The sequence below is a fragment of the Myotis lucifugus genome, unplaced genomic scaffold (assembly GCF_000147115.1).
Source record: "Myotis lucifugus unplaced genomic scaffold, Myoluc2.0 scaffold_545, whole genome shotgun sequence".
NCBI classification, from domain to species: domain Eukaryota; kingdom Metazoa; phylum Chordata; class Mammalia; order Chiroptera; family Vespertilionidae; genus Myotis; species Myotis lucifugus.
In genome coordinates this window covers 191,074-213,143 of record NW_005871593.1, presented here as the reverse complement: position 1 = coordinate 213,143, position 22,070 = coordinate 191,074, and the positions used below count along the sequence as shown (strand labels likewise).

The 22,070-nt window shown below is 43.8% G+C and overlaps 2 long non-coding RNA genes across 2 annotated transcripts in view; both read right to left on the bottom strand.

Moving 5' to 3' along the window:
• The window catches only part of LOC102430065, a 39,147-nt gene that overhangs the window by 4,569 nt on the left and 12,508 nt on the right, over positions 1 to 22,070 (bottom strand). The window lies entirely within an intron of this gene.
• On the bottom strand, positions 7,666 to 8,639 carry LOC111823542. The gene is made up of 2 exons (XR_002826585.1): positions 8,369 to 8,639; positions 7,666 to 8,250 (listed from the first exon to the last, which is right to left on the bottom strand). It is a non-coding gene; the product is annotated as an uncharacterized LOC111823542 (long non-coding RNA).

Sequence of the window (22,070 nt, the reverse complement as noted above, 5' to 3'; positions counted from 1 at the left end):
GCACAGACTTCTGTCTTTTCTCTTAGGCCTTCAACTGATTGGATGAGGTCCAACCCCATTATGGACAGTAATCAGCTTTACTCAAAGACTACTGATTTAATCACATCTTTAAAAAATACCTTCACAGCAACATCTAGACTGGTGTCTGACCAAACAACTGGGCATGATAGCCTAGCCAAGTTGGTACATAAAATTAACCATCACAGACCTTGAGTAATTTATTCAATCTCACTGATCCTCAATTTTCTTATCTTTAAAATGGAGCTATTAGTATATATTACTCACAGGACTGTTGTGAAAATCAAATTGGGATAAGTATGTAAATCACCTAACATAACATCGGACAAATCATAAGATCTTACTAAATGAAAGCTATTCTTGTCTTGTCTAGAAGATATGCCTGATATGGTCTCCTGGAATCCAGTCCACTCTCTTCCATGTTCCCTCACCTTCTGTCTGTATTTAAGGGCTAGAAGTTTCAAAACCTATAGTACTTTACTAGACTCCTTTGCAGCTAGAGAGTTCAGGCTGAAGTAAATTTAGGCAGGATTTGGAAGAAGAAAGTAAGCAAGATTGGGCAGATGTGAGTGCAGCTGTCAGAGGTTAAGTTCTAGTTGCTGGTCACCAGCTTCTTGGATTTACATCATGGTGACAGCAGCAATAGCAACAGCAGTTTCCTGACCTCTGGCCTGCAGTGTGGAGGTACGGCCTTGAACCGGTAGCCTTCAAGTGGCCCCTGACTTCTATTCCTCCTGTAAGCACCTGATGGCTTATAGTAAGTCTAATTGCTTTGGGCCTGAAATACCTAGAGTGGTTTCTGATTCCTACGCTGAATCCTGACTGCTTCAGAGACTTTACTACAGGTGGCTTCCTGGTGCACTCCCCTCCGCATCCTGGAGGGTGCACTGGAGGGCTGACGCCCTACCCACTAGGTCCAGGAAGGCTCCCTGGGCCTTCCTCAACGGGCCCTGCCAGAGAGGGACAAGGCCCATGATTAGAGCTGTCGTGATGATGCAGGAGACAGAGGATGCATCAGCAACAGCCAGTCTAACACAAGGCATTTTACTCATTGCATGGTGCTCTTGCGTTGGATTAAGAACTCAGTGTCGAACAGACTGGAATCTTCCATGAACATGACGTCACTCAGCTCAGGGCTGGTGTCTGTCTGTCTCTCAGCAGGCAGGTTTTATTGCATTGTAATATTTATAGCTATCAACATTTGGGTGCATTAAAGGACCGTCTCCTTCAAAAAAATAAAAATAAAATTTCCCAAATGAGGACAATGACCATAAACCCTTCCTCGTGGGGTAGCAAAAGTGGCTTCTTGACCTGCCTGTGCCCCATTCCCACTGCAGCCCAGTTTCAGGAGGGTGATATGAAAGAAAAATGTATGCAGCAATCCCTGGTATGCCGGGTGAGAACCGCAGACACACTGGTGGGCTGGGGGGTGCTGACTTCCTAATGAGCCCAAAGTTGAGAGTTAAAAAAACAGGGAGAGACAGATGGGCCAGGGAACACGAAGACAGGCTATGACTGCTGAGGGTAGGACTGGCTTACAGAGGGGAAGCATCTCCTTAAGATTTTTAATAAAAACAGCTTCTACCTTTATCAAGTGCCTACTGTATACATTTCACATATGATTTCATTTAGTCATAATAATCTTATGAGATAGGATTATTAATCCAAGCCTACAGATGAGAAGATTGAGGTTTAGAAAGATTAAGAGACTTCCTCTAGGCCCCTGGCGGGAGCTCGATTCAGATCTGAACCCACGGCTGGGTTTATAGATACTGTGTTACACTGTTGACTCAAAGGATGATCGGAGGTCTCATACCAAAGAAGGGGACCAAAACCAGTTTGAAAAATAACAGGTTTTGAAAAGTCTGGTTAATCAAAGCAAAAGAGGTTGGATGTTTGGCCTCTTTGTTTTTGCTGCAGGACTTCTCAGAGCCTTTAATATGCTGTCAGGTGGAGAGAGACAATCACCGAGAGATGGCCAGAGAGGAAGAAGAGTCTTTTTTTCATACAGCATTCATAGCTAGAAGGATATAATTGCATTACCTAAAAAAGTATTCTAGATACAACCCCAGGCAAAATACCAAGCCATTGAAATGGAGAAAAATGTGTGTGTCCAGCAGTAGACAGCTTTTTAGTACAGGCAAGAATAAATATGTACACGCAGTGAATAAGCCACAAATTGGGAAAAGAAATCTCAGCTACAGCAGTCATCATTAGGTGAGTTATGCCAAAGGGCTGGTAATTTGTGTTTATTTTTATTTTCTATCCTTATGATAGAAACATCTGCTGGTTTTTATGCTGCTGCAGACAAAGCTGGCTACCTAATCTGAAGGGCCTGATGCGAAATGAGAATGCAGGACTCCTTGTTCCAAAAGCAGCAAAAAAAAAAAAAAGTCATTAAGTACAAAAATGGAGACATTTTTCCTTTCTTCTGCAGTTCTCAACTGCTCATGGTGTTTTTTTATTTGCTATTCAACATTTTTCTACATAAAGAAAAATTAAAGTTTTGAATTATCAGCACAAATTTTACTGTTCTTCTCCGTATTGTGCAATGCCAGTTTTAAATGCAGACTCATAAAGCCAAGTGCAGGGCGCTTCTGGGCGCAGGACTCTGTGACTGAGCAGGTCGCATGCCCGGGAAGCCAGCCCGGCTGCAGAACAGGGAGAAAGACACCTTTTGTTTTACAATCTCCAAGCGGCTGATTTTGTGCACGTTGCGCAGCACTATCCGGTTCCTGACATTTCCAGGGTCTTCCCAAGGGAAGTTTGGCACATTGTCCGCTGACAGAGTCCACCTTTGAAAGACTGTAATGACTGCCTCATTTGAGAGAGACAGAGAGGAGGCAGCAAGAAAAATGTTTCCCTTGCACCTCTGGAAGCTGTGAATGTCACTGCTCATTGTGAGGGAATGTTCCAGGGCCGGCCTGATAAACCAATCAGGCAGCCTCAGGTGAAGGCATTTCATAAACATGTTTGAAACCTGCCTGGCAGCTTCAGGGCTGAATGGACGGCAGAGGCCAGCGGCTGAAGAAGAGGAAGAGAGGGAGCCAAAAAAGATAGCACGCTCCCAAACAGGAAGGGCAGGGGCCTGCACAGCAGGAGGGGGGGCCTTTCCCCGCCTAGAGGCTGGTACGGAGTTAGACTGCTGGTCTGCCTTTTCCTCCCCATCCTTCCCTGCTTCATGGGACCTGGTGCAAGCATGTTATGCCTTATGCCTTACATATAACTAACGCTCCCACTTTTGCCTCTTCTTTGCTTGTTCATAAAACTAGCCACTTATGATCCTCATAACAAATTTATAAGACTATCTTTCCCATTTCCCTGGTGAATAAACTGAGACTTCAAAGAAAAATGTGATTGACAGAGGTCACCCAGCCAGAGTGGACCTCCCTGGGCCTGGAGGCCAGGCCTGGCTGGCTCCACAGTGCATCCTCGCCCTCAGTATTCCTGGCCTCGGGGTACCATCCTAAGCCCCGCTGCCTGACGTCAGGGGACTGGTTCAACATCACAGCATTAACTTCAGGTCTGTCTGCAAGTCTCACACGGTTGAGGATTTTTAAAAAATATATATTTTATTAATTTTTACTGAGAGGAAGGGAGAAGGATAGAAAGTTAGAAACATCAATGAGAGAGAAACGTCGATCAGCTGCCTCCTGCACACTCCCTACTGGGGATGTGCCCACAATCAAGGTACATGCCCTTGACCGGAATCGAACCTGGGACCCCTCAGTTCGCAGGCTGACGCTCTATCCACTGAGCTTCTGTCCTGGGGCACCTGGGTGCGTCAAACTGGTTAGGGCCACGGTTGAGGATTTTACCAAATGCCAAATGTACACACATACATAAGTGCACACATATGTAAATGTAGTGTGTAGTCTAAAGAGAAAGCTTTGGAATCTGAGCACAGCCCTTTGAATATCCTTTATCTCTGAAAGTGTATTTGTTTTTTGGAAATGGAAGAAAATCATTTGGAGCTCGTGATATTGTGATTTATAATAAAAAAATATATGTTTGGTCTTTGTCCCCAGTCCCTGACACAGGGTCCCTAAAACCTTTGTAAAGTCCTAAGTGACGAGAGCACTGGGAGCATCTTCTGTTCTAATGAGGTGACTCCGGGTGGGCTCCTGGATGGCTATGTGAGGAAGCCTCTGTAAATCCTAATAGCACTGGGTCTGGGGACCGACCGTGCCTACAGGAGGAGGCCTTCATAAATCCCAATAGCACGGGGTCTGGGGACCAGCCTTGCCTACAGGAGGAAGCCTCCATAAGTCCCAATATCATGGGGCCTGGAGAGCTCCCAAGTAGATGAACACATCCGCATACCAGGCGGGTGACGCACCCAGGTGCCCCAGGACAGAAGCTCAGTGTTAGGACCCTCCCAGACCTCCCCCATGTCTTCATCTAGCTGCACATCTGCATCCTTTATCATATCCTTTAGTGGCGAACTGTGTTCGTTACAGTAAACATTTCCCTGAGTTCTGTGAGCTGTTCTAGCAAGTTAATCGAACCTAAGGAGGGGGTGAAGGTAACCTCAGATTTGTAGCAGCTGGACAGGAATTGTGGGTAATGGGATTGGCCTCTGAAGAGGGGGACAGTCTTGTGGGACTGCGCCCTTACACGTGGGATATGACACCATGTCCAGGTAGATAGTGTCAGAATTAAGTTAGATCGTAGGACGCTCAGCTGGTATTGCAATAATTGCTTCGTGGGGGAAACCCCACATATTTGGTGAGCGGAAGTGGTGGGCAGATCTGGAGGCAGGCAGACCTGTCATAAGTGACATGTTCTGTGTGCAAGTAGAAAGGAAAGGCACAAGAGGAGAAGGGCCTTGGTTTTTCTAATATGGAGCCTGAAGTTTAGTGGACGATGAATTTATTCAGTGGATAAAGAGGTGAAGCAGGTCATCAGGAAGGGGAAGGTATGCATAGGTGGATGTATTAATGTATTTTACTGCCTATCCTGAGCCAAGCATCCTGCCTGCTACTGCTGTCCTAGTCCTCAGCTCGTCAACTGCCATACAACAAGGTGGATTTTATTATCCAATTTGGCAGGGGAGGACACCGAGGCCGAAGAGAGAAAATTACAATCCTCTAATTAGTGGCAGAACTGGAACTGGAATCTAGTTTGCCTTAAGGGAATGAGAGCCTTTTTTTTTTTTTTGCTCAGAAAATAAACAAAAAGAAAGAAGAAGTGAATGCATGGCTATAAAGCAATGAGATGCTTTTTTGGTTCCAAGAACTGGCTCTGCAGATAATTTTAAACCAATGAATCTGAAAGTGTTGTGAGAAATGGCAGTACCATTATCCTAAGAGTCAAGTTCCCAAGAAGACAAGTACGATAAAAACAAACACCCATTTGGCCGTCTGTGCGTTATTTTTGCTTTGAGTCAGAGACTTTCCTGGTCCCCTTAACTACAGTTCTCTAGAACCCAGCCTCCTGGCACCGAGCAAACCCTGAGACCTTGTTCAGCACCCTCACCCCAGGGAGGCGGAACTCGGCACCAGGGACGGGGAGTAGTAACCTGCTCAAGTTCACACAGTGAATTTGCGCTGGAACCTTGACAAAAACCCAGGTGTCTGATGAAGCAGTGCTGTTTCCCTGAGCTAATCCCGGCCCTGCGGATACATCTTCCTAAAATAACAGTAGACGTTTTGAAGAAACCTTCCTATGTCAGACACTTGGAAGTGCATTGTCTTTATTAAGCCTTCAAGGAAGCCTCACCATTCCCATTTCACAGAGAGTAAAACCAAGGCGCAGAGAAATGAAAGGATGGGGCCAAGTTACAGAGCTACGAAATAGAGGCCCCGGGATTTGAACCCAGGCCTGCTCACCTCCAGGCCCCTCATGTTTAACAACAGTCAACACCCATCCTTTTTGCCTGAACGTCTCCTTCTTCTCTGTGTCCCTCGGGGGCCCCGGAGAAGGCACAGCACATTCGACTTAAATCCCCCTCCCCCAGCTGGCCACTTCCCTGCTTTCCGTGTTTATCAACACAAATAGCCTGACCTCCTCGCACGTTTGTTTGGTTGGAGGCCTGCCTCAGTCCCTGGGAACCCAGAGGAACAATGAGATGTTGTCCATCCGGACCGGGACCGCTTCCTCCACTTCCCCTGCCCACACTGGCCCGCAGCTCAGACCCGCCAGGCCCCTCCAGCTTGTCTACAAAGTGCGTCAATCACTTGTTTACTTGCTTTTCCTGCCTGGCCCCGGGGGTTCCGCTGGCTATTTCTTCTCTTTGGGAGTTCCTTGGAGGTGAGCTTTGATCTTCCTAGAGGAAGGGGCGACAGGAAGATGATGAGAGATGCGAGAAGTCTGTATGTAGCACCTGACTCGCTCTGTGAAGGAGAAGAGGCCTCGGAGAGCAACGGAGGATGCTGCTGAGATCTGAGCATCCTGCCTGGGTGGAGGTCTGCCTCTCCTCTGGGATAGAAGCGGAAAGGAGTAAACATTCCACAGGCCGGAAGCAAATGCCCCCAGGCCTTTCTATGCCCGGCCAGCAGCATAACGCAGTGAATAAATAATGAATGCAAACATTTTACAAAACGCCACGCTGAGATGCCCGCTGGAGGGAGAGGTTTTTAGATGTGCGGCTTCCCTGGGACGAGGCTGCTTGTGAAAACACCCCAATGCCTGTAAAGGTCTAATTTGAGAGCTGCCCTGAGGACGTCTCTGGAATACTGCCCGGAATGCCACCCCATTAGAGAGCTGCTTATCTGGGTGCTGCGGGCTTTTGGGTCCTCAAAATCCATTTGGCATGAAAATGAACCCTGAGCAGGGACACTTAACTATTAAAACAAAATATCAGTCAGGGCCCAGCAGGAAATGACAGAGACACACAAAAGGGTTTAACTGAAGAAAATTTAATATGGACTATTTACAGGGGTGTGCGGAGATTACAGGGACAGTCAGGTACAGGGAGGCAGGGAGGGAGAGGGGAAGAAATGCCCTTGACCTTTCTCTCCTCCATGCCCTTTCCTCTCCCAACAGCGCCTCCCATTGGCAAAACCCGGCTACCAGCCAAAGAAGAAAGAAGCCTGGGTGACCTAGTCCACAGAGGGCAGCCGCTGGGTGGACAGGGCAGGGACGGAGCAGGAGGGCAGGGGAGAGTCACAGCCCCTGTCCTCGCACCGAGAGCCCAGGGAGTGGCTCTGAATTGCTTCTTCACGCAGAGCTGTCTGCGTGGCATCCAGGTCACGACAGCAGGGTTCTAAGTGTATGAGACCAGTTTATGAGACAGGCCGGGTGGCCATGTTATTGCTGTTGAAGCTCCCTTTGGACGAGGGCTCTGAGAGGGAGAAGCCCGGGGCCTTTTCATCTTTCCCTCTGTTTAAGGCCCGGAGAACCCAGATTTCATTACTTCACGGGGTGGCTTTGCTCGGTATGTGAGTTTTGCTGGGAAGAGTATCATGTGTATAGAAGAGTATTTTATTTTTATTTTTAAAAAATATATTTTATTGATTTTTTACAGAGAGGAAGGGAGAGGGATAGAGAGTTAGAAGCATCAATGAGAGAGAAACATCGATCGGCTGCCTCCTGCACACCCCCCACTGGGGATGTGCCCGCAACCAAGGCACAAGCCCTCGACCGGAATCGAACCTGGGACCTTTCAGTCCTCAGGCTGACGCTCTATCCACTGAGCCAAACCAGTCAGGGCTAGAAGAGTATTTTAAATATACATAGAGTTGAAAATACAGTACAGTTAGCACCTATGTACCTATCATAAAAATTAAAGAGTAGAGCACTCACCAGGACCTTAGACACCCTCCAAGGGCTCCTCTGTAAATAAAACCTCCAGCCTCCTCCCCAGAGGTGGCCTTGTCTTAACGTTTGTGCTCATCGCTCTTGGTTTTCTTCACAGTTTTACCACTAGGTGTGTATTATTACTAAACCGTGTGTATGGGGCAGGAGCACAAATCCAGCTGAGAATGAAAGGGCGACTTTCTCCTGTTTGATGAAAGTGTCCAGGAGAGAGAGAAGGTAGACGGGGTCTCTGGGTCAGTCTGGTTTCAGTTTCCCCAAGAGCTTACAAGAGTCCCTTCTGGGGGAGTAGGCAAACAAGGTCATGAGTTGGGAAACACAGGGCTCATCAGAGTTGGGCATCTGGTAGGGCTCTAGTGGGGGCCAGGTACTCAGTATCCGGGAGAAATATGGTCCGGAGTGTGGATTGCTCTGGATTTGCTGCCTCCTCACGGCCCACCTTCAGCTTCTGAAGCAGATCATAGCAGAGCACTTCTGTGGGGTGAAAGGAGCAACCTCAGTGAGCCATTAAATAGGCCATAGCAGGAAAAGCAGCGACCTCGGCAGAAATGATTAAGGCAAGTCAAGAACAGATCATACCACCCAGCCTCACCCAGGAATTCTGTCTTCAGGCACCGCTCCCCGAAAGAATCAATAGCAGTGGGGATCTTGGTGATGACAGCTCTGAACATATCTACCTTTTGAGGCACTCTGCTCTCATCTGGGCTGGTTGTCCTCTGTGCCATATACACAGCTGTCCATCTGAGACACCATTTACTACCCTCTTGGGTATTTCTTTCATCCCTCTCCAGTGTTGAAGCTCATGTGTTCGGTATTCAATGTCTTTCTCTATTTCCTCTCTCTCTCTCTTTCTCTCTCTCTCTCTCTCTCTCTCTCTCTCTCTCTCTCTCTCTCTTTTTATAAAGCATATACTCCAGTAATTCCCTGAGGAAGGGTGCATGGGAAGAGAAATTTGTTAAGACTGTACAGATCTATAAATGTTTCTATTCTATAGTACTTGATTTATAGCACTTATTTTTTTAATGTTTTTATTCTAAGGACTTGATTTATAGTACTTGCTTTTATAGTTGAGCTGGGTATAGAATTCCAGGTAGAAGTTAAATTTTTTTCACCAGTATTTTGAGGGCATTTCTCCATTGTCTTCTTATTTCACATATTACTGTTGAGAAATCTAAAGCCATTCTGGCCTGGCTGGTGTGGCTCAGTGACTGAGCATTGCCCATGCACCAGGAGGTCACCAGTTTGATTCCCGGTGGGGCACATGTCAAGTTTTGGGCTCCATCCCCAGTATGGGGTATGCAGGAGACAGCTGATTGATATTGATGTTTCTCTTTCACCAAAGTTTCTATCTCTGCACTCTCTCTTCCTTTCTCTCTAAAATCAATGAAAACATTTTTTAAAATAAAAATTAAAAAGCATTGTCCTTTCTTTAAAAAAAAAAATAAAGCCATTCTAATTCCAGGTCCTCAATATTATTTTCTACCCAGTTAGAGTTTCTCATTTATTCTACCAGGTTTCTCATTTTCAAGAGTTTGTTAATGTCCATTGGAATATATATATATATATATATATATATATATATATATATATAGAGAGAGAGAGAGAGAGAGAGAGAGAGAGAGAGAGAAAGAGAGAGAGAGAGAGAGAGAGAGAGAGAGAGAGAGAGAGAGAGCATTCTGTTCTTGTTTCAGGGAAGTTCTTTTATTTTTCAAAATATATTAGTCATAAAATTTATTTGGAAATTTTTTTTTCCTGCAGTTTTTGTTTCCTCCAAAATACTTTGTTCTTGTTTTTGATCTATGTCTCCCATAATACAGCCTTGCCTTAGACGTAAAACTTGGCTGTATGCTCATAATACATGAGAAGGTTAAAAAAAAACTAATTGGAAGCTCTGATGTAAAACTTGGCTGTATGCTCATAATACATGGGAAGGTTAAAAAAAAAACTAATTGGAAGCTCGGAGTGGAGCCTGACACATTGAGATTAGATTCAAAGTAGGGAAACCGGGCTCAGCTGTTTGTTGGGAGAACACCGAATATAGGCATCTACTTTTCAGATGCCTAGAGAATGGTTTTCCTGTATCTTGCCATGAAGGTAAGATTCTAGATGCTAATGTGCTGGGAGCCAAGTGTGGAAAGAACACAAACATATTCAGAGTGAGTCCTGTTCCAGAGGTCTGTCTCCAATGAGGCCCTCGAGGATGGGAAGTGGGGAGGTGCCAGTCCACGCCTACAAAACCTGTTGTCACCTTGTTACACACCGGGCTTGGCCTTGCTGTAGTAGAAAACTGAGTGTCCAAGCAATGGGGTAGGAAACAGTAAACCAGCATGTGCTGAGCATTTCTTTTACTTAAGGGAACAGTCGTACATGCATGTAATTGAGCTCATTTACTAGCCACAAGGGGCCTGCATGGTAGGCATTGGGAAATTATTGAAGACTTAAATTTTCTTTTATTTTGCAGTAAATACTGGCCAGTGAAGACTAAATTAACTGACCCAAGGTCAGACAGTTATTAAGTGACAGAGTTAGAATTCATACCCCAGTCCCTTGATTCCAAAGATCTTTATTATTATTTTTATTTTTTAAAATATATTTTACTGATTTTTTACAGAGAGGAAGGGAGAGGGATAGAGAGTTAGAAACATCAATGAGAGAGAAACATCGATCAGCTCCCTCCTGCACACTCCCCACTGGGGATGTGCCTGCAACCAAGGTACATGCCCTTGACTGGAATCGAACCCGGGACCCTTGAGTCCGAAGGCCGACGTTCTATCCACTGAGCCAAACCGGTCAGGGCTTTATTATTATTTTTATTTAAAAGATATTTTTCTGAGTAAAGAAGTACAGGCTATTATAGATATCTTAGAAAATATATAAAATTCCAAATCCATATTTTAAAACATATAAGGCCACCCAAACACTGTACAATTTTCATAGGGACACATCATAATTTATAATAATAGTTTATTTGACTGTCTCCTAATTTGACTCATTTAGGTTGGTAAATCTATTCTTTTTCTAATGCATGGCACCAGCCAAGGGCAGCAGGAATGGCCAGGAGTCAGGGTCAGGAAGGAGCAGGGTTCTAGGCAAGTCCCTTGGCAGAGAACTCCTGATTAAAGGCAGTTTAGATGGATGTGATTCAGTACCTTGGAGAGCTCCAAAGAGTCCACACCTCTAGTGGGGACTAGGCCCAACCATGACTGAGAGTTCTTAAGGGTTCTGAACTGCTTCCCTAGAATGGAATGTTAAAAGACACAACACACAGCTAGGATTGGAGGTCTCTTTGTCCTTGAGGGGTTCATCCTCACCACTCCCCAGATCAGAGAGCTTTGTGGGAGTAGGTCATTGTTCTCACCAATATGCCTTTTCTCATTGCTGAAAATGCCTGGCTAATTTCTATTCATCCTTTAATGTTCCATTTAATCACTAATTTCTCCAAAAAACGTTCCGAGCTCCCTCTACCTATCACCTCAAAAGCTTTCCCCTTTCCTTCTGCATTTCTTTTGGTCTTTATATATACACTAGAGGCCCAGTGCACGAAATTTGTGCACTGGGGGGGGGGGTGTCCTTTAGCCCGGCCTGTGCCCTCTTGCAGTCTGGGAGCCCTTAGGGGATGTCTGACTGATGGCTTAGGCCCACTCCCCACGGGAAGTGGGCCTAAGCTAGCAGTCGGACACCCTTAGTGCTGCCATGGAGGCGGGAGAGGGTCCCGCCACCGCTGCTGCACTCACCAGCCGTGAGCCCAGCTTCTGGATGAGTGGTGCTATCCCTGTGGTAGCGCACTGACCACCAGGAGGCAGCTCTTGCATTGAGTGTCTGCCCCCTGGTGGTCAGTGCACGTCATAGTGACCGGTTGTTCCGCTGTTTGGTCAATTTGCATATTAGCCTTTTATTATATAGGATTGGACTAGATTATAATTTTCTGTTTGTTCTTCTAACTAGACTATGAGTTCCTTGTAGACAGGGACTGATTCTGAATGATCTTTGGTCTTAGTAAATACTCAATAAATAATGTTAAATATTCAATAAATGAGTGTATTTTCTGTAGGCAATGGAGAGCTATTGAAAGTGATTCTCACCTAGGGAAAATTTTTGCCCCTAGAGACATTTGGCAGTGTCTGGAAATAGTTCTGTTGTTGTTGTTGTTAACTGTGGGGTGTGTGTGTTACTGGCATATCATATGTAGAAACCATGGATGTTTCTCAACATCCTACTATGGACAGGACAACCCCCACAACTAATAATTATCTGGCCCAAAGTGTTATTTGTGCTGAGGTTGGGAAACCCTGTTTTAGAACAATAAAATGAGTTTAATCAAACCCTTCTTTCATCAACTTAGGAGTCTTCAGAGAACAGTGAATCCACCTGGCTTGTTTTTCAGACGTGAAGACTGAGCTAGTTGGTGTAGGGCCAGAGCAAAAACTTGTACCACGACATCCTTTCCACACAGTTGCATTTGGCTAACATTGTTTTTACCCATCCAGTACTCTGAGTGGTATAGGAATGGAATGATTTTCTTACTGATTTTCTTACTGCCTATTATAATAGGTTCACCAATCAGGTTTGGGGAACAAGACTAGAGGAAAAATTTATTTATTTATTTATTTATTTATTTAGTATATTTATATTCCTCACCCGAGGATATTTTTTCCATTGATTTTTAGAGAGACTGGAAGGGAGGGAGAGAGACACAGAGAGAGAAAACCATCGATGTGAGAGAGATACACTGATTGGTTGCCTCCTGCACACATCCCAACCAGTGCCAGAGATTGAGCCTGCAACCAAGATATGTGCCCTTGACCAGAATCAAGCCCGGGACCCTTCAGTTCAAGGGCCAATGCTCTAGCCACTGAGCCAAACTGGCTACGGCTGTTAGTTGATATTTTTTATTTATTTTTTAATATATTTTATTGATTTTTCACAGAGAGGATGAGAGAGGGATAGTGTTAGAAACATCGATGAGAGAGAAACATTGATCAGCTGCCTCCTGCACATCCCCCACTGGGGATGTGCCCCGCAACCAAGGTACATGCCCTTAGCCGGAATCGAACCTGGGACCTTTCAGTCCCCAGGCCGATGCTCTATCCATTGAGCCAAACTGGTTAGGGCTAGTTGATATTTTTTAAAAGAATAGTTTATTAATATTTAAAGAGCGAAGAGGGGTGAGAGAAACATGGATGAGAGAGGGCAACATTGATTGGCTGCCTCCTGGATGCCCTCCACCAGGTTTTTTTTTTCTTTTTTTAAAATATATTTTATTGATTTTTTACAGAGAGGAAGGGAGAGAGATAGAGAGTTAGAAACATCGATGAGAGAGAAACATCGATCAGCTGCCTCCTGCACATCTCCTACTGGGGATGTGCCCACAACCCAGGTACATGCCCTTGACCGGAATTGAACCTGGGACCTTTCAGTTCCCAGGCCGACGCTCTATCCACTGAGCCAAACCAGTTTCGGCGCTCCACCAGGTTTTAAGCCCACAACCCGGGCATGCGCCCCTGACCGGGAATGGAACCAGCAACCACCTGGTGCATGGGATAATGCCCAAGCAACTAAGCCACACCAGCCAGGGTGGAAAAAAAAAATTGAAGTCACAGAATAGGTACCGCCAGCCTTCTCTCACCCACCCTTGCATTGGCCTCCTTTTTTTCTGGAAATATATGTTCCAAGTCTAGGGCTGAATGAGAAGAAACAGTTCTCTCAAAGGCTCATTTCTGAACAATTCCCAATCTGTTCCGGGAAATGAGAGATTAGCCTGTGGAAGAGTGAATTAATTTTAAGCCACTCTGCATTAGAACCAACTAAAGCGCTGGAGAGCCCAGCCTGCCACAGGAGAATTCACTCTAATTGCTACAGACCAAGGGGATCCAGTATAATTTTCCTCCCATCAACAAATAAGAGCATTTAGGGAGACAAAGTCAATCTCCAAGGGTTCAAGTGCCTCAGATTTAGAATGTTCTTCATCTCAAAGAGTGCTCTGACCACTCCTCTCATGAGCCAAATCTGCCATTTTCCCAGCAGTAATCACATGTCCGACTGCTCCCATTCAGCTCAGTTGATTTAGAAAAGCCAAGTGATTCCGGCACAATACACAGTGAATCAGCAGAGTAAAAAAATGTAGGAAAAAATAATCTGCATGGCATCCTGAATAAAGTGCCTTCCAATAAACTTGGTGAATTGTCTTCAAGGGATTCAGCTGAATGTGTTAAGCATTTATTATATACCATAAATGTCTGGAGCATACATGATTAGCTGAAAATTATATTTGTGGGTCCACTGAGCTCTGAAATGATGCAGAGGGGAAGCTAGTTTCTGCAGAGGCTCAACTTTCTTTGCTGAAGTTTCCTTGGAGCATCAAAAGCTATGTCTGTATTGGCTGCTATTGGCTCGAGAATGGAAGCGGGAGGGGGGGGGATGGGGGAGATGGGGGAGATGGGGGGAGGATGGGGGGGCGAGGATGGGAAAAGATAATAGGCAGCAGGTCCCAACAAGGTTCCCTGTCCTCTTCCTCTCCCCTGCACACCTTCCAAACTACACCCTACACACACACACACACACACACAAACACACACACACACACACACCATGGGGGAAAAGCAGTGTAGCAACTCAATATGTAGACTTAAGTAGGTTTAGGTTTGAACCTTCGTTCTACTCATTTTCAGAGCCTCGAATTCTTCACCTATAAATTGGGACTCATACTGCTAAAACCCCCAGATTGTCAAAGGCGTTTACATGAAATGATATATATAAAGCATATGGCTCATGAAGGCACTAAATAATGTTCTACTATCATTGGGCTCAGTCTCTGCCTGGACAATTTTTTTAAAGACAGACAGCTTGGTCCAGGGGATTAGTGAGATGAGAATGTGGGATAGGGATGGTCAAATGTAAAAAAAAAAATCTTATTGGGGGTCCACTTCAAGTTCTGAGGTCTAATAATTTTCTAAAACTCTTTACACGATATAAGACAATTGGATTTGTGGTTAACCAAATTTTTGAATTGCTCAGCTCTGTACTTCACTTTCTAGAGAATAGACTTGTCACTGAGCAGGCTTGGAGAAGGTCCAAAACTTCTTGGACATTGCAATAACCCGGAGCTTAGAGTCCAGAGAGAACATCAAGCAGGAATCACCCTTCCATAGGTTCAAACAGAGAAAAATACATCAACCATGAATTTGCAGTTAGAGCAAACACAGGGTGGTGATAGGTCTCCTCAGTGCAGGGTGCCCACGCCAGCTCTCCATCAGAATCACTGGGATAATTTTACAAAAATGTATAAATTCTTGAGTCCTATTCTGGAGATTTAATGTCATGGAGGGACTCAGGGCCTTGTTTGTTTGTTTGTTTGTTTGTTTTTAATTAAGGTGCCAAGGTGTTTCTGATGATCAGCTAGATTTAGAAATAACTCAGATGATGGATGACTCAAGTCCATGGGCTCCCATGGGTTTCTGCTTTAGAAGTGATTGAGTATTAGCTTCTCTACTCTATTTCCCTTTGTAAAGATCTGGCCCATGTCTCCAAAATGGTATAAGAAAGATTTAGGAAAGTCGTAAGGGGCACTTGAATCTGATTCCTATTTTAGGGGTAGTGATTCTGGAGTAGGTGGCTGAGAAATGACACTATCTAAAAGTGGCGGTTATTAGCACTTTTTGGCATTCAAGTCCTGCACAATAAGATGCAACCTTCTCCCACCATTTCCCATCAGGCACTCAAAGTGTTTTTCCAATATATCTTGAACTTTTCTAAATTTTTTCACATGTTCCTCTCTAATCTGCAATGAGCTTAGCTTCACTGAGACAATATGACCTGGTGGTTAAGAGGTTGGCCTTGGAATTAAGGCATGCTGGAATTCTGGTGTGGTTGTGAGCCAACCTGTACTATACTCACAAACAACCTACAGATGGCAGAGCAACAAGATAGAAGGGGCCTGGGTCCCTGCCCAATGGTACTCTCAAGTGATGCCTAGAAGGAAAACAAACTTCTATATTTTCAAGCCACTATTATTTTTGGCCTTTATTCAAAAGCCTTACACTATATCCTAACTAGGGACCAACAACAGCAGTACAGGTGATAAGGGTTGTTATAGAGGATGCACTTGGTGCTGGGAGAGCATGTCTGGGGAAACCAAACCCTACCGTGGGAGCAAGGCCCAGGAGGCTCCCTAGAGGAGATTTTTAAGTCAGGTATGTATGATGAGTGGCACTTAGACATGGGAGGAAGGAATGAAAGGATGCCCAGATAAAAAGAAAAAGTATGGGCAAAAGTATGGGCAAAGTACAAAGGTAGGAAACAACATGAGATTTTGGGGAAATGAAGGTTTAGCAGACCTAAAGAGTCAGGTATGAATGGGCAGTGGGAAGTAATGAGGCGGAGGCTTGGGAGTGAGTCTTGTAGGGGAAAGGAAGGTGTGGTGACATAATGAAAACTAATCAGAGAATCCTTCACCGTGGAATTTCTCAATGTCATTAGCAGCTCCTGGTAAGAGAGGAGACGGAAAGCCAAAGGTAAGTGCTATATGGTTTCCCCCTACTATTAGCTTCCTGATGGAGGGCACAGATTCATAGAGGGGCTCAGTCCATGTTCCTAACAGCAAGATTTCTTATGAGACAGACAGGAATCCCCAGTGGCTCCTACAAACAGACTGTGGGAGGTTGGCTCAGCTGTAGGCCTATCAATACCAGATCAAAGCGACCCCAAGTGAGGTCACCAGTTAAGTAAATGTAACCCATGCCTATTAAGGTAACAGGAGGAAGAGGTCTATTTTGGTTCAGACAAGCTCTGGAGAGGGATGGGAGTCAGGGAGAAGGCAGGAGCAGAGTCATATGTCAGTTTTTTGATATATAAATAATTTCAATTCAACCATCTGAGATAAATAGTATCTTCTTTAGTCTAAGAACCTACCCGGGTACCAATTCCCCACATGCAGTTCAATGTCTCTACATTAGGAAGATCTTTCCTTCCTGTTTCTTTCCAGGCGTTGGGTCACTCACTAAGTTTGGACCATGCTGGTTTCTTCCTCTCTTAGCTGCTCATGTTGACTAAGGTTCTACAATGAGCCAGGTACTGCTGGGCACCCCATATCAGCTTGCCTCACCCTGATATCTTCCTATACAGTCTTATTGCCATTTACAGAAGAAGAAATAAAGAGAGAAGTGAAAATAAAGGCAAAATGAAAATTAGAAACTGGCGAGGGGGGTGGTTTGGGTTTGTTTGTTAATTTTTACAGCTTTATTACAGATATCGTAGTGATTACTCATGGAACCACCATTTAAGTACAGAGATAGAACTTTGTCAACATCTCTGCCACCTCAAATCACTACCTCCTCCCTCCCCATCTCGCTTAAACCTCTTCTGGTTCCAAACTTCTGCTTTCTCCCCTCCCCCTATCACCTCTCTGGGCCTTTCTCTTTATGGTAAAGAAAATGGAGCAATAAAGGGAATGAGGGACTTGACTCTGATTGCCTAGGTAACGTCAGAGCTGGGACTTGAACCCCTGTGTTCAAAGTCTTCTGGACCTTGGTTGATTTCCTTCTCTCAGTTTACCTAAGTCTTTTCTACCTTTCAAGGCCAATATGCCAGAAGCTAATTCCAGCATGTCATAAATACAAGAAGTTTCATCAAAAGGTTGATGGAACTTGGGGATTCAGCAGGGCTGAATACATATTATCTGCTGCTGGAATAGCTAAAGGCATTTCCCCACACCTAAAGATTTGCATATATTATTACCTGCAACCAGACAGCTGAGGGCATTTTAATCTACATGTTATTGCCTCCTACTTGCCAAACACCTGAACAGCCAAAGGCAGTTCCCCCAAAACAGACAATGCCTACTGTATACTAAACCTTAACCTTTGATATGTATATATGCTTTGCCTTAGGGCAATTTGTGTTAATAAAGAGCGAGGGGTCCAGAGATTCAGGAGAACTTGGTTCCTACAGCTAAACTCCTCTGGCTCCCCCATGGATTACAAATTTATATTTCTAGTCTCTTTATTCATTTACACTGCAGCGCCTTCTCCAGATTCCTGAACCCTTCTAGATGCTGGGAAAGACCCCCCAGCATTACCAATGGAATGTCATGCTCCTTCATGGAACATTTTAGACCACCCCTGTCCTCATCGATCTTTTCCTTTACCTGGTAAATTCCTGCCTGTTTGTTCCACTGATAGGACACTTAGTAGATAGTGCTTGGCATTATTCAGCACTTCGTATTCTTGTTTCATCTTCCTTATGAGTTTGTAAGTGTTTTGGAGGCAAGGAATCACAGCTTATACCTGTTTGTATTCATAGAACCTTGAAAGTGGTTTGCACAGAGGAGGAGACAGAATAAATGGGTTCTTGAGCTCTGGGATTAGGCTCAAGTTTAAATTCTGGCCCTACTAGTTGTTTGCTGTGTGATATCAAATTACTTCACCTCTGACCAAGTGCCTTCCTAAGGGTTGTTGAGAAAATGAAACCACATTTCAGGGTGTGGCAATTTTCAGGGTGTGGCAAACAGTCACTACACAAAGGTCAACTATTATTGGAACCCAACAAGTATTTGTTGTTGATAGTGAATTACTCAACCAGTCCTCAAGGTTAAACATTTTTAAAAATTTTAATTGAATTTATTAGGGTGATATTGGTTAATAAAATTATGTGCTTCAGGTGTACAATTTCCTAATTCATCACCTGTGTATTGTATTGTGTGTTCACCACCCAAAGTCAAGTCTCCTTCTATCACCATTTATCCCCTCTTTTCCCTCCCCACCCCCATTTCCTTCTGGTAATCATCATGCTGTTGTCTGTGTCTATGAGTTTTTTGTTTTGGGTTTTGTTGTTGTTGTTGTTTGCGTAATCCTTCACCTTTTTCACTGAGGCACCCACCCCCTCCTCTCTAACAGCTTTCAGTCTGTTTTCTGTATCTATGAGTCTATTTCTACTTCTTTGTTTGCTAGTTTATTTTATTTATTTGATTCCACATATAAGTTAAATCATATGGTATTTGTCTTTCTCTGACTGGCTTATTTTACTTAGCATGATAATCTCCAGGTCCACCCATGCTGTCGCAAAAAGTCAGACTTGCTTTTTGTAGGGCCAAGTGGTATTCCATTGTATAAATGTACCACAGCTTTTTAATTCACTCATCTACTAATGAGCCCTAGCTGATTTGGCTCAGTGGATAGAGTGTCGGCCTGTGGACTGAGGGTGCCAGGCTCGATTCTGATCTAGGGCACATGCCTGGGTTGCTGGCTTGATTCCCAGTGGGAGGTGTGCAGGGGGCAGTGGATCAATGATTCTCTTTCATCATTGATGTTTCTATCCCCCTCTCTCCCTCTCCCTTTCTCTCTGAATTCAATAAAAACATATTTTTTTAAAAATGCAATTGATTTCTAAATATTTATTTTGTATCCTGCTACTTTACTGAATTCATTTATCAGTTCTAGTAGTTTTTTGGTGGAATTTCCGAATACAGTATCATGTCATCTGAAAATAATGACAGTTTCACTTCTTCCTTTCCAATTTGGTTGCTTATTATTTCTTGTCTGATTGCTATGACTAGGACTTCCAGTACTATGTTGAATAAGAGTGGTGAAAACAAACCTCCCTGTCTTGTTCCTGATCTTAAGGAAATGCTCTTAGCTTTTGCCCATTGAGTATGATGTTGGCTGTGGGTTGTCATATATGGCCTTTATTATGTTGAGATATGATCCCTCCCTTCCCACTTTGCTGAGTGTGTTTATCATAAATGGGTGCTGGATTTTATCAAATGCTTTTTCTGCATCAATTGATTTTTATCCTTTATTTTATTTATGTAGTGTATCATGTTTATTGATTTGCAATATTGACCAACTTTGCATCCCTGGAATAAATCCCACTTAATCATGGTATATGATCTTTTTAATGTACTGCTGAATTTGATTTGCTAATACTTTGTTGAGGATTTTAGCATCTATGTTCATCAGGGATATTGGCCTATACTTTTCTCTCCTTTTGGTGTCTTCATCTGGTTTTGGAATTAGGACAATGCTGGCCTCATAAAATGAGCTTGTGAACCTTCTCTTGAATTTTTTGTAATAGCATGAGAATAGGTGTTTGTTTTTCTTTGAATGTTTGGTAAAATTTACCTGTGAAACGGTCTGGTCCAGGACTTTTGTTTATTGGGCGTTTTTGATTACTGAAACAATTTCAGTGGTTATAACTGGTCTGTTCAGATTTCTGATTCTTCCTGATTCAGTTTTGGAAAATTGTATGTCTAGTAACATGTTATTTAGCTTCCCTGTCTTTTTTGTGTTTTTCAGGTTTTTTTTCTTGTGATTTCTAGTTTCATACCATTGTGGTCAGCGATTTCAATCATCCTAAATTTATTGAGACTAAATTTTTTGTGTCTTAACATGTGGTCTACCCTAGAAAATGTCCCATATGCACTTGAAAAGAATGTATATTCTGCTGCTTTGGGTTAAAATGCTCTGATGATATCAGTTAAATCCATATGATCTAGTGTGTCATTTAAGGCTGTGATTTCCCTTTTGGTTTTCTGTCTGGAAAATCGATCCATTGATGCCAATGGGGTGTTAAAATCCCCTACTAAGATTGTAGTATTGTCATTCTCTCCCTTTATGTCCATCAAGATTTGCTTTATGTATTTAGGTGCTCCTATGTTGGGTGCATAAATATTTACAAGGGTTATATTGGATTGATCCCTTTAGCATTATGTAATGTCCTTCTTTATCTCTTTTATGACCTTTGTCTTAAAGTCTATTTTTTCAAATATAAGCATTGCTATCCCAGCTTTTTTTCATTTCCATTTGCATGAAATATCTTTTTACATCCCTTTACTTTTAGTCTGTGTGTATCTTTCATTCTGAGGTTGGTCTCTTGCAGACAGCATATATTTATGGGTCTTGTTTTCTTATCCATTCTGCTGTCCTAAGTCTTTTGATTGGAGCACTTAAGCCATATTCTTCATAACTATGTTCCCTTTCTTCTTCTTCTTCTTAAATAAGAGTCTAACATTTCTTGCAATACTGATTTGGTGATAATGAACTCCTCTAGCTTTTTCTTGTCTAAGAGGCTTTTTATTTCTGCTTTGATTTCAAATGATAGCCTTGCTGGGTAAAGTAGTCTTGGTTGTATCTACTTGATTTTCATCACTTTTAATATTTTATGCCAATCCCTTTTGGTCTGAAATGTTTCTGTTGAGAAATCAGCTGACAGTCTTATGGGAACTCCCTTATAGGTAATTAACTGTCTTATGGGAACTCCCTTATAGGTAATTAACTGTCTTTATCTTGCTGCTTTTAAGATTCTTTCTTTGGCCCTTAGCCTCTTTGGGTTCATCCTATTTGGGATTTTCAGTGCTTCCTGAACCTGTGTGTCTTTTTCTTTCACCAGGTTATGGAAGTTTTCAGCCATTATTTTATCAAATAGGTTCTCAATCCCTTGCTCTGTCTCTTCTCCTTCTGGTACCCCTATGATGCAGATGTTGTAACACTTCATGTGTTGAATTATCCTCATCTTTTAACATTCTTTTTTCTTTTTACTGTTCTAATAGGGTGTTTTCTGCTACCTTGTTTTTCAAATTGCTGATTCAATCCTCTGCTTCATCCAACCTACCATTTATCCCTTCTAGTGTATTATTCATTTCAGATATTGTATTCTTCATCTGACTGGTTCTTTTTTAAGGTTCCTACTAGAGGCCTGGTGCACAAAATTCATGCATGGGTAGGGTCCCTAGGCCTGGCCGGCAATCAGGGCCAATCTGTGGGGTGACCAGCGGGGCGATCAGGGCCCTCACTCGCACCCACCTTGGTCTGGCACTGCCCGCTCACTGGTCCCGCCCCCCGCTGTCGGTTGCCGTCTTTAGGGCGACGGGCCGAGTGATTGGAGCCCCCACTTGCACCTGCCTTGGCCTGGCGCTGCCTGCTCACCTGCTCCACCATCCCGCCGCAGTTCCATTCTCGTCAGAGCCCATCGGGGCCGGCAGCACCTCCACTGCTGCCCGCTGCCAGCACTGTGTTACCAATGCCTGCCATGTTCCACGCTGCCCTCTGGTGGTCAGCACACGTCTAACTCCCAGTCGGTCAAACTCCCGCCCATGGGGACAATTTGCATATTAGCCTTTTATTATATAGGATGTCTTTTTTTATGCTTGCTATCTCTTTGTTTAAGTTCTAAGTTCCTTGGGCATCCTTCTAACCATTTTTTAAAAACTCTGTATCTGGTAAATTGTTTGCCTCCATCTCATTTAGCTCTTTTTCTGTAGATTTCTCCTGTTCTCTCATTAGGTCATGTTTCTTTATCTTCCT